This window comes from Mixophyes fleayi, chromosome 1, assembly GCF_038048845.1.
Source record: "Mixophyes fleayi isolate aMixFle1 chromosome 1, aMixFle1.hap1, whole genome shotgun sequence".
Lineage (NCBI taxonomy): Eukaryota > Metazoa > Chordata > Amphibia > Anura > Limnodynastidae > Mixophyes > Mixophyes fleayi.
Window position 1 is genome coordinate 368,781,330 of NC_134402.1, and position 11,394 is coordinate 368,792,723.

The window sequence follows — 11,394 nt, forward strand, 5'->3', positions numbered from 1 at the left end:
TAAATGTATTTGAAATAGAGGCTAATATGCACTCTTACTTTTGGGATGCCAGACAATAGTAATGATAAGGTTCAGTCCTGTCCCACTTTCCTGCAGTTCAATCTTCTTCCAAACCTCTTGGATGAAGTAGGGCATACCTGCCAACTTTCAATTATTGTCCTTTGGGAGGGGGTGTGGTGTCAGGGCAGAAGGAGGCTGGGTGCGGTCAATGCATAATTTTGGCCCCACCCCTGTGACAAAATTGACATTGTGTCCCAAGGGCGGGGCCAAAATGATGCGATTCACTGTGAATCGCGCCATTGAGTCTCACATCCCGCCCACTACACTAAGAAGTGAAGTGGGCAGAGGTCTTATGAGTCCATGTCTCAACGAGTCAGAGCTGTTTTGGTGGCCATGAGGGGGACCTACACAATATTAGGCAGGTGGGTTTAATGTTGGGGCTGATCGGTGCATATATGCAGGGCCGCCGAAAGGGTGGGGGGGGGGCGGGCCCTTGCTTCTACTTTTTTCATTTATTTTTTTTATCTTGATTATATATATATTTTTTTTCATTTAATATTTTTTCTCCGCGGGGGTGTCGGGAAGGGGGGGGGGGTGGGGTGTCGGTCGGTCGATCCATCAAACTCGTTGGTGGGGGGAGCTGGAACAAAAAAAAAAGAATTCATACTCACGTGATCGCGGCGCCGCGTCCCTCCTCTCTTCTCTGCTCCATTCACACTGACTGTCGGGTGTGACGTCATCAAGTCACGTCCGTCAGTCAGTGAGGAGCGCCAGACAAGACCAAGCCAGAAGAAAGAAGAGAAGACAGAAGAGAAGAGAAGAAAAGAAAGAAGCTGACAAAAGGTAAGTAAAGAAACAGAGATTCAACGGGGGGGAAACAGAAAGGGACAGTGCTATTAAGAAGAAGGAGTAAAAAAACGGGGGAGAGAGGCTGAGATTAAAAAAAAAAGGGGAGAGAAGCACAAATTAAAAAAAAAAAGGGGAGAGAAGCACAGATTAAAAAAAAAAGAGGAGAGAAGCACAGATTAAAAATAAAAAGGGGAGTGAAGCACAGATTTAAAAAAAAGGGGAGAGAAGCACAGATTTAAAAAAAAGGGGAGAGAAGCACAGATTAAAAAAAAAAGGGGAGAGAAGCACAGATTAAAAAAAAAGGGGGAGAGAAGCACAGATTTAAAAAAAAGGGGAGAGAAGCACAGATTAAAAAAAAAGGGGAGAGAAGCACAGATTAAAAAAAAAGGGAAGAGAAGCACAAATTAAAAAAAAAGGGGAGAGAAGCACAGATTAAAAAAAAAGGGGAGAGAAGCACAGATTAAAAAAAAAAGGGGGGGAAGCAGCATGGAGGGCGCAGTGTGAGCATAAGGGGGCACAGTGTAGTTGTGATGAAGGGCCACAGTAATGTGTGTGTAATGGCACAGGGGGCTTGCTGCAATGTAGTGTGTGTGAGGTAGGTGGTGGCTAATTAATGGGCGCTATTTTGTTTGTAGGGTGATGGTGAGGCAATTTAATAGTGGGGACTATTAATTTAAGATGGGGTGGTTTGGGGGCTATTGAATATGGGGGTGAGTTTGGGGAGAATGAGGTCTAATTATTAAATGTGACTATGAGTTATTTAATGGCAGTGATGGTTGCTGGAAATAGGTATTGCTGTTTGCAGGAAGGGAATAGGTTTATTTATTAAATGTGAATACTATTATTTTAATGTTGGGGCTGGAGGAAGGCCTAATCATTAATCGTGGGTGCTATTGATTTAACACCGGGGCTGGCTGTAATTTTCTAAATGTTTCCATTTTTTTTCCAAATAGGTCCTTCAACATTCCAGGATCCAGACAAGCCACAACTAAAGAAACCAGCAGCCACAGGTGGAGAAAGTGAGAACAGGTAGGAGAGAGCAGCACAGTGTGTGAAATGTTGTGATTCTAGTAGGGACAATACCAATTTTTGGTGAGTGTTGTGTCCAATGTAAGGTGCAGGCCAAGACTGAACTCTTTGTGTACACACTGCATTCTTTGTATACTACACTGTGGTGCTAGATGTCCTGAAAGTCAGGAGTGCATGGACATATGTGATGCTTCGGCGAATTCAGAGCCTAGTGATTTTGATGTTAGCCACGCACCAATGGCGCATTTGCCACGCTACCCAAATGCCTGACCACATCCCCCGAATTATTTTTTTTGCATTCTCGACTATAAGGGGGGGACCATGAATTTGTTGTACCGGGGCCCTGAATTCCTCTTGGCAGCCCTGCATATATGGATAGGCTATTTTTATCTCTCTCTCTGCCATGTCTTTTAATAAGGTTAAACACAGTAAGACTGACATATATCTTGTTCCATCTGTACAATACTGTATGTACTGAAGTGAAATAAAGACACAGTCACTGTTTTGCCCTAATGAAGTTCATATTTTAATCCCAAAGAACAGAGTATTTACATTGTCATGTTGATGAACCCATACATCACTACAAACAAGTTGTTATTGTAATTGAGATACATGGTATATACATACTATGATGTTGGATTCTTAGACTGATGTCAGAGTTAAAGTTGTTGGATTGAGACAGGTTTTATATTTAAGGACCATTTCAATTGGTGGTTGGTGGTGAAACCTTTCATTACCTAGATTATCTTCATGAAGTGCAAATGCACACCTTAGTGGATCCGGTCTCTTTAACTCTACTCTCATTATTGGGATAAGTGCAAGAACCAGAGCTGATGGGAAATGGTATATTACACAACATTGCTCCAATGATGATAGGAAAAGGTTCATTAAACACATCTGCATTTGTGTTTATGGAGAATGGTGCATTACTTGCATCTGCTCTGGTGCTTATTATGAACTGTTCATTGGGTTCATCAGCTTTGCTGTTGATGTGTAATTGTTCATTTGCTACACAGACTTTGGTGTCGATGGTGAATGGTTCATTGTTTACATCTGCTTTGGTATTGATGTAGAGTCGTCCATTTTCTACATAGCCATTAGTGTTGATGATAAATTATTCATTGGCCATATAAGCTTTGGTTTTGTTGAATTGTTCATTGGGCACCTCTGTTTTGGTGTTGATGGTGAATTGTTCACCGTACACATCTTCTTTGATAATGATGCAGAATCGTTAATTTTCTACATCGGCTTTAGTGCTGATGGGAAATTCTTCATTGGTCACAAAAGCTGTGCTGCTGATGAGGAATGTTTTCTTTAAATACGTCTACCTTAGTGTTAATGGGAAGCATGCATTAGGTTCAGCTGTCTCAGTGTTGCTAGTTAATAGAGCATGAGTTGTTTCTGCTTTTAAGCAATCTGTGAAACATATCCGCTGAAGTGTTAAATGGAAATTTTCTTTTGGACGTAAGACTTTTGCCACTAATATGGGATAACAAATCAGATACATCAGACTTGTTACTAGTAGCAAAGTGTCCATTAGTCATGTTGGCTTTGTTGCAGAGTTACAGTTGTTGGATTGAGTCAGGTTTCATCTTTAAGTACCCTTTCAATCTGCTTGCTTTTTATCTCAGTGACCCAGAGAAATGGCAGTTGGCGGTGAAACCTTTCATTACCTAGATTATCTTCATGGAGTGCAAGTGCACACCTTAGTGGATCCGGACTGTTTAACTCTACTCTCATTATTGGGATAAGTGCAAGAACCAGAACTGATGGGAAATGGTAAATTGCACACCACTGCTCCAATATTGGTTGGAAAAGGTTCATTAAACACATCTGCATTTGTGTTTATGGAGAATGCTGTATTACTTACATCTGCTCTGGTGTTTATTAGGAACTTTTCATTGGGTACATCATCCTTGGCTGTTGATGTGTAATTGTTCATTTGCTACACAGACTTTGGTGTCGATGGTGAATGGTTCATTTTTTACATCTGCTTTGGTATTGATACAGAATCGTTCATTTTCTACATAGGCTTTAGTGTTGATCGGAAATTCTTCATTGGCCACATAAGCTTTGGTGTTGCTATAGAATTGTTCATTGGGCACATCTTCTTTGAAGTTAATGGTGAATGGTTCATTGTACACATCCATTTTGGTATTGATGCAGAATCGTTCATTTTCTACATAGGCTTTATTGCTGATGGGAAATTCTTCATTGGCCACGTAAGCTTTGGTGTTGCTATAGAATTGTTCATTGGGCACATCTGCTTTGATGTTGAGGGTTAATGGTTCATTGTACACATCTGCATTGATATTGTTGCAGAATCATTAATTTTCTACATTGGCTTTAGTGCTGATGGGAAATTCTTCATTGGTCACATAAGCTTTGCTGTTGATGAGGAATGGTTTATTAAATACCTCTACCTCAGTGTTGCTGGGGAAGCATGCATTAGATTCAGCTGTCTCAATGTTGCTAGTTAATAGAGCATCAGTTGTTTCTGCTTTCAAGCATCTGTGCAACATATCAGCTGAGGTGTTACAGGGAAATTTTCTTTTGGACTTATAACTTTTGCCACTTATTTGGGAAGACAAATCAGATACATCAGACTTGTTAGTAGCAGGAAAGTGTTCATTAGTCATGTAGGCTTTGTAGTAGATTTTTCCCTTATGCCACTGGGTGTACGGGCATACTTCATACAGAGGTATGTTGGGGTGGATAATCTTGCCATCTGCCAGAGTCTTTGAAACTGTAAAATATTAAAAATGTAATTTATTTGATTTAGGAAAAAGATATGTGTATACATAAATAAAGATGGCACCGCATTTCCAGTAGCTGTCCACAGAGTAGGTCAGTGGTTGAAATGGACGTCCACCTATAGACAATCCCTCCTTCATTATGAACACCCGCCATCTAGCAGAATAACACCCACTATATAGAAAATAGTGGTCTGCAGTCCTGGATTATTGTTTAATACAGCTGGCCCCTTGCCTCACTTTCAATGTAGGTGCCGTGTAGCCTATTACTACAGTGCATGGTCCCTACCCTCTCTCTAATGGCCCCTCCTGCTCACACACTGCAGTGGGAGCCACTTCTTCCGCCCTGTGCTGTCCCTGACAATGCCTGGACATCTTATGGTAAGTAATTTTCAGAAACTACAGGTACACACAATAGGCAGATAGACACTTGGAACACACTCACTGGGCACTCACTGTGCACGCACACACTGGCTCACACACTAGGCACATATACACTTGGCACACACGCACTGGGCACTCACTGTGCACGCACACACTGGCTCACACACTAGGCAGATAGACACTGGTACACACACTGGGCACACCATACTATGGGCACATATACACTTATGTGCACATAGGATGCTCTCTGTATTGTGGTCATAGGAATGCTCTCTGTATTGTAGGACGGTCATGGGAATTCTCACTGTATTGTATGGTGGACACAAGAATGCTCTCTGTATTGTAAGGCGGTCATTAGGATGCTCTCTGTATTGTAAGGCGGTCATTAGGATGCTCTCTGAATTGGACAGCAGTCAGTAGGATGTTCTCTGAATTGTACGGCAGTCACTAGGATGTTCTCTGTATTGAATGGCGGTGACTAGGATGTTCTTTGCATTGTGTATGTATCACTAATACTGGCCAAATTATCAAGAACAGTATAAACTTTGCAATACATTTATTGTGGCGCATTCAAGGGAGTATTTTCATTTAATTCAGAAAAAAAGTATTTTTTTAATTGTTCATGCTACTGTGTTTAAAAGTAACCACAGCTTTTTTAAAAAGTAAGAGATTTTTGACTTTGAAATGCCATCCCTAACCGAAAAAGAGGTACAGAGAACATTGGGAGCAATAGAGGGTATTGGGGAGGTGGAACCTTATCTTTGGGGTAAGGGCACACACCACCATGGTTGGAACACCCTAAAGTTTTGCATACGTGTAGGAAGAGGCAATGTGTTTTCTTTAATTAATTTTGTATACCATTATTGAGACATTTGAACCGGTTGAAGTCCCAACCACTGTTAAATTAATGCTAACCCTGGGAACTCCCTGCTGCTGGTTCAAGCTGCTCCACTCACATAACCAATGTGTGTACTCCACCCACTGGTGTGCTGACTCTGCCTACTTGTGTTTGCTCCTCCTACCAGTGCAATAGTGCACTGCTTCACCTACTTCTTTGTTAGCTCCGCCAACTGTGACAAGCGGACTTCTGCCTACCATTCTGTTTTGCACTTGCCTCGCCTATATTCGATGTGGCTAGGGCTATTGATGAGATATCCCCGCCTACTTTGAATTGGCCATTTATCTGGTCCCACCTACATGAGGCAACTTTCAGAATTTTTTCCAGGTCCAATTTAAGTTCTCAATCTGCCCTGACGATACGCTAATTAGGTTCCTGACCCGAATAACTACTATAGAATAAACTGATAGCTGCTCAGAGTACCTGTCCAGCACAGGAAACAGGAAGCAAAGCTGTGAAAACAGGGAGGAGAGAGATGCCAAGACTCACAGAAGAGAACAGTTGAAAGTACAAATACCCGCTCTACATTTTATATTTGGCGCCATATAAGACTGCATATTTTACTTGACACCAAATATATTGCTTTATAAATTGGTATTTCTATCAGTTATACAGTTATGCATATTAGAATTGAAACCAGCTAAGAACCCATTTTATTCAAAACCAACCCTGGGTGTGAAAAAAAAATGGTTGCTTAATAATGTATGCAGCTCACAAAAGCCAAATATTCTGCTCTCTAGCAAGCTCTTATAGTTTATAATGATGGAATAGAAAGTTCCACACATTATATTGTTGGCAAAAAGAAATAAAAAGAGTTGAATGAGATATATAATTACAAGTCATTTAACAAAAATCCTCAATGACTGTAAAGGACCCAGATATGAAGGGTCAGGTCCAGTTGTTGCCACAAACCCCCGCTGGTTATAATATTATTTTTTATCTAACCTGGATGAGTAGTTGTTGGCATTGTAGTACCAGATTGTGCTGAGTTAGAGCTGCACTCATCCATATCATCCATGTTTTCATTGCCTTGTTCCATTTTCTCTAGTCATCAGATCTCACTGCTGTTACAAAAGAAGAAATGTCATCCAACTGGTAAACTTTATCCTTAGATACAATATTGTGTTTTTTGCCGGAACGCTGCTAAACGTATTTTCACATTGTATAATATGTTATAGTAACATTATGAGACATAAATCTACATATGACTGTATTAAGCATATGGTTAAGACACCCTAGCAATGGGTTGATAGGGCACTCCCAAAATAGGACACAAGGGGGCAATGTTTCTCTCTAATCTTTACTCTCTAACATTTTCTGTATGTGTGTAAAATGACCAATTTGTGATGGAGCATAGAGATGGCAATTTATATTCATTCCCAGGATTAAACATTTCATACTAACATTACTCTTCACATATAATAATAGAAATACTGAAAAACAACTCACAGGAGGCTATAGATTTAATATTTCATCATCTGCTTTAGATAATCTATTGAAACAACTATAAAAATGACACATTACAAATAAACACAATGGGCCTGATTCAGAGTTGAACGCAAGTGTGAGTGTATGTACGCCGTATTCAGAGTTGAGGATGCATCCAAGTCTGAATGAGCAGAAGTGTCTGACAACAGACACACCCCTCAGACACACCCCTCAGACACACCCCTCAGACACACACCTCTCCGACACACACCAGAGCCGTTTTACAATAGGGCTAATGGGGCTACTGCCCAGGGGCCTCGGGCAGCTGGGGGGCCCACCGACATTTACCAGGTCGGGGGTGTCCCTGCCCCCGGCTCCGGCTGTCACTGTTCAAGGAGAATAGCAGGCAGCTAACAGCAAATGTTATGCAGTTAGCTGCCTGCTGTCACTGTAGGACTTGCGCGGCGCTCAGTAAACTCCTTACTGAGGAGATCTCGTGACAGTGAGACTATGAGTTATAGTCTCACTCTCACGAGATCTCCTCAGTAAGGAGATTTTTGTGCGCCATGTAATTGCTACAGGGAGTGGAACAACAGAAGGAGGTAAACTCACGGGGGGTCCTCATAGGGGGGGTACTCACAGTACCCTTAGCCCAGGGGCCTCCCTTCCCTTGATCCGGCCCTGCCTCTCAGACACACCCCTCAGACACACACACCCTCAGACACACCTCTCAGACACACACCCTCAGACACACCCCTCAGGCACACACCCCTCAGACACACACCCTCAGACACACATCTCTCAGACACACCCACAGACACACCCCTCAGACACACACCCTCAGACACACACACCCTCAGACACACCCCTCAGACACACACCCTCAGGCACACCCTCAGACACACCTCTCAGGCACACCTCTCAGGCACACACACCCTCAGACACACCCCCCTCAGACACTCCTCTCAGGCACACACACCCTCAGACACACCTCTCAGACACACACACCCTCAGACACACCCCTCTTACACACACCCCTCTTACACACACCCTCAGACACACACACCCTCAGGCACACCCTCAGACACACCTCTCAGGCACACCTCTCAGGCACACACACCCTCAGACACACCCCTCTTACACACACCCTCAGACACACACTCATCAGACACACCCATCAGACACACCCATCAGACACTTACGTCCAACTTGTGAGCAGATACAAAAGCCTTTAGTTATATATGATACGAGCACAATTGCTATGAAGCATCATTTAAACTAGAATAGCCAAGCTAATACAGCAGGAACACGTTACCGACACGCATTAAAAAAAATATATATGTTTTTGTCTTTGCTGCAATACGCTCTGCAATTCCTAATCGATAGCTGAGCGACTGTTAAAGTCTCAATAGTATCTGCGAATCATTCACAAACCTCTAATTACAAACGGTTCGCTAGTTCAGGTGTTCATCATCATCATCATCATCATCGTCATCATCATCACCCGATACTTACACCTGCCCCGGACCTTCTGCAAATAAAAACGCTTTTTCTACGTCTCAGTATAAATTGCTCAGAAGCGCCCTTACTGTGCATTGCCTATGTTAGAACACCCCTCCCCCATCATGCTCTTCAGGCTCAAAGAGTCTTTAGTGCCCAAAGGTGTCAGGTCTGAATAGCTGCAGTTGTGTACATTCACTGTATGAGCATGTGCAAACGTCTCACTCTCAATCAGGCCCAATATGTATAAAACAGTTTATATTGTTACATGATATGGGAATACTGTTTCTATGACATTTTATAATAGTAGATGAAATATGAATTAGAAATGCTTTGCCTTAATGCTATAGTTATTAAGGGTTGGGTACAATACGTCATTTGCCCGAAGTCAATGTACAGTAACGGACGTCCTCTCAAGCTCTGGGCATCTGTCAGGTAACTTGTTTTTCAGCCGCATCTCTTGCTCCAGCTACAGTTCTAGTCTAAGTGCCAATTATTAGTGAAGACGGCTCTGTATACATGCTATTACTTGCAATCAGCAGCAACTCTAAAAACATATTTAATCTACAGTAGGCACTCATAACTTACTATTAAATGAATTTCATTGGGGGGGTAGTTTTAAAACAAACCTGCATTACGCTCAGTGTGCTTGCCTTAATGCCCTTTGCATATATTTTTATTGCTATAGATATGTTAGATCATTTTGATTGAACAAGAGAAAGTATATTTCTGATGTTTTAGGGATTATATTATGTATTGTACAAATTGCTGATCAACTGGTCAATGATCTGGATTTACCATTTATTTATTTTTTAGTTAGATTTGAAATTGTTTCAAATGATTTTCATAATAAATATGCCCCTAACTCTCCAATTTATCATTTTATGAGACGACCATCCTGGGTTCTCACTGTAAGATTCACAGGAGAAGGGTGGACCTCAGAAACAAAGCTAGACTATGAAACAAGCAACAACACAGTATATCAATTAATATCCTTAGGCCTTGTACAACTCACCTTAAGATGTTATGCCTGACATGAGATGTTGGTGGTCCTGAGATGTTACAGGAGTTTGTGCTTTGTTGCTGTCACTGTACATTTTATAGCCCAGGCACAATGAGGTCACAATACTCTGACATTACAACTGTTACTGGATTGTATCATTCAAATGCATGTTAGTAGGAATAAATTAAATATGTTTAGATGTATAAGTTAATGAAATAGGTAATTTCTCAAATGTTGGGTAGATATAAATATATATTGTCCATTACTTCATCATCATTTCATCATCATTTATTTATATAGCGCCACTGATTCCGCAGCGCTGCACAAACAACTCATTCACATCAGTCCGTGCCCCATTGGAGCTTACTTACTTGGCGCTCTATTTTGTAAAACAAATTGTCTCCCATGCCTACCTCCAGCAAGGAAGCATTGTCCTGCTCCATATCGAACCAATAAAAAGAACACTCAAGATTTAATCATATAGCGAAGTGTCGAATGTTAGTTTATTCCAAAGGTTCCAAAGTGTAAGTTAGAGTGTAACTTCCGTCAGGGATGACATCATAGTAAATTTACAAAGAGCGCTATATAAAGACCTGTTATACTCACCCAGGTGGATAAAGCAGCAGAGGAGAATTCACGCTTCTGTTGTGATATAATAAAATATCTAAACCAAATGTGTGTGTTACAGTCCTAAAGAACCCTTGTAAACTGTATAGTAAATATACAAGTCTAAACATCAGTGAATAGTGAAAATATTGTTACCTAAAGTGTGTGTTATAATATACAGCTGACAGTTGAATCAGTGTGATTACACAAGTCTTAGAATTGGGAATTAAGATATAAGGGTATAGTGATAGATGAGCACAACAGATGACTGTGACAACAGAACGTCAAGAAATAAAGAAAAGTGATAACAAAAAGAAAAACACAAAATAAAGCAAAATATATCACATTTGTGATACATTCACAAGATTCATAAGACATAGTACAGCATACAGATATTGGTAATAAATAGAGTAATAAAACTACAGAAAAGATGTTACAATATTAATCACATAGTCCAATGAAATCATAAAAAATAAATTTTATTTTTTGTATCATGATAAATAAACTTGATTATATAGTAGTTGGATCTAACCTTAAATCATATTGCACCAGGTAGAACGACGCAGGGTGTAATAGGAAGCAAAGAGTGACATATTTTGTCTAAACAAATCGTAATTTGAAGAATAAAAATGATTAAAGAAATAATGCAAGTGACGAAATGTTAGCTAAGCAGAATATTATGCCATTAAACCCACTGTAAGTTATATTGCCGGTGTGCCTGCAAATTTGTTTACCAAACATGTCCCATTAAATTATAGAGTTTTCACTTTTTTCTTTTACTTCTAACAGTGTCAGCCCTGTGAAATAACCACACAGGACAGCTGGGGGCATCTGAGTAAAGTATGCAACCTGTAATTGTAAATTTGCCAGCATCATATCTGCCAACAGCCCCAATTGGAAAATCAAGACAAATTAGATCATTCCCCTGATTTAACCATGTTTAC

At 40.7% G+C, this 11,394-nt stretch overlaps 1 long non-coding RNA gene across 1 annotated transcript; it reads right to left on the bottom strand.

Annotated features, from left to right (window-relative positions):
* Nucleotides 1–2,386: 2,386 nt before the first annotated feature.
* LOC142108979 (uncharacterized) lies at nucleotides 2,387–9,905 on the bottom strand. The gene is made up of 3 exons (XR_012680254.1): nucleotides 9,857–9,905; nucleotides 6,859–6,977; nucleotides 2,387–4,624 (listed from the first exon to the last, which is right to left on the bottom strand). It is a non-coding gene; the product is annotated as an uncharacterized LOC142108979 (long non-coding RNA).
* Between the last annotated feature and the right edge of the window lie 1,489 nt (nucleotides 9,906–11,394).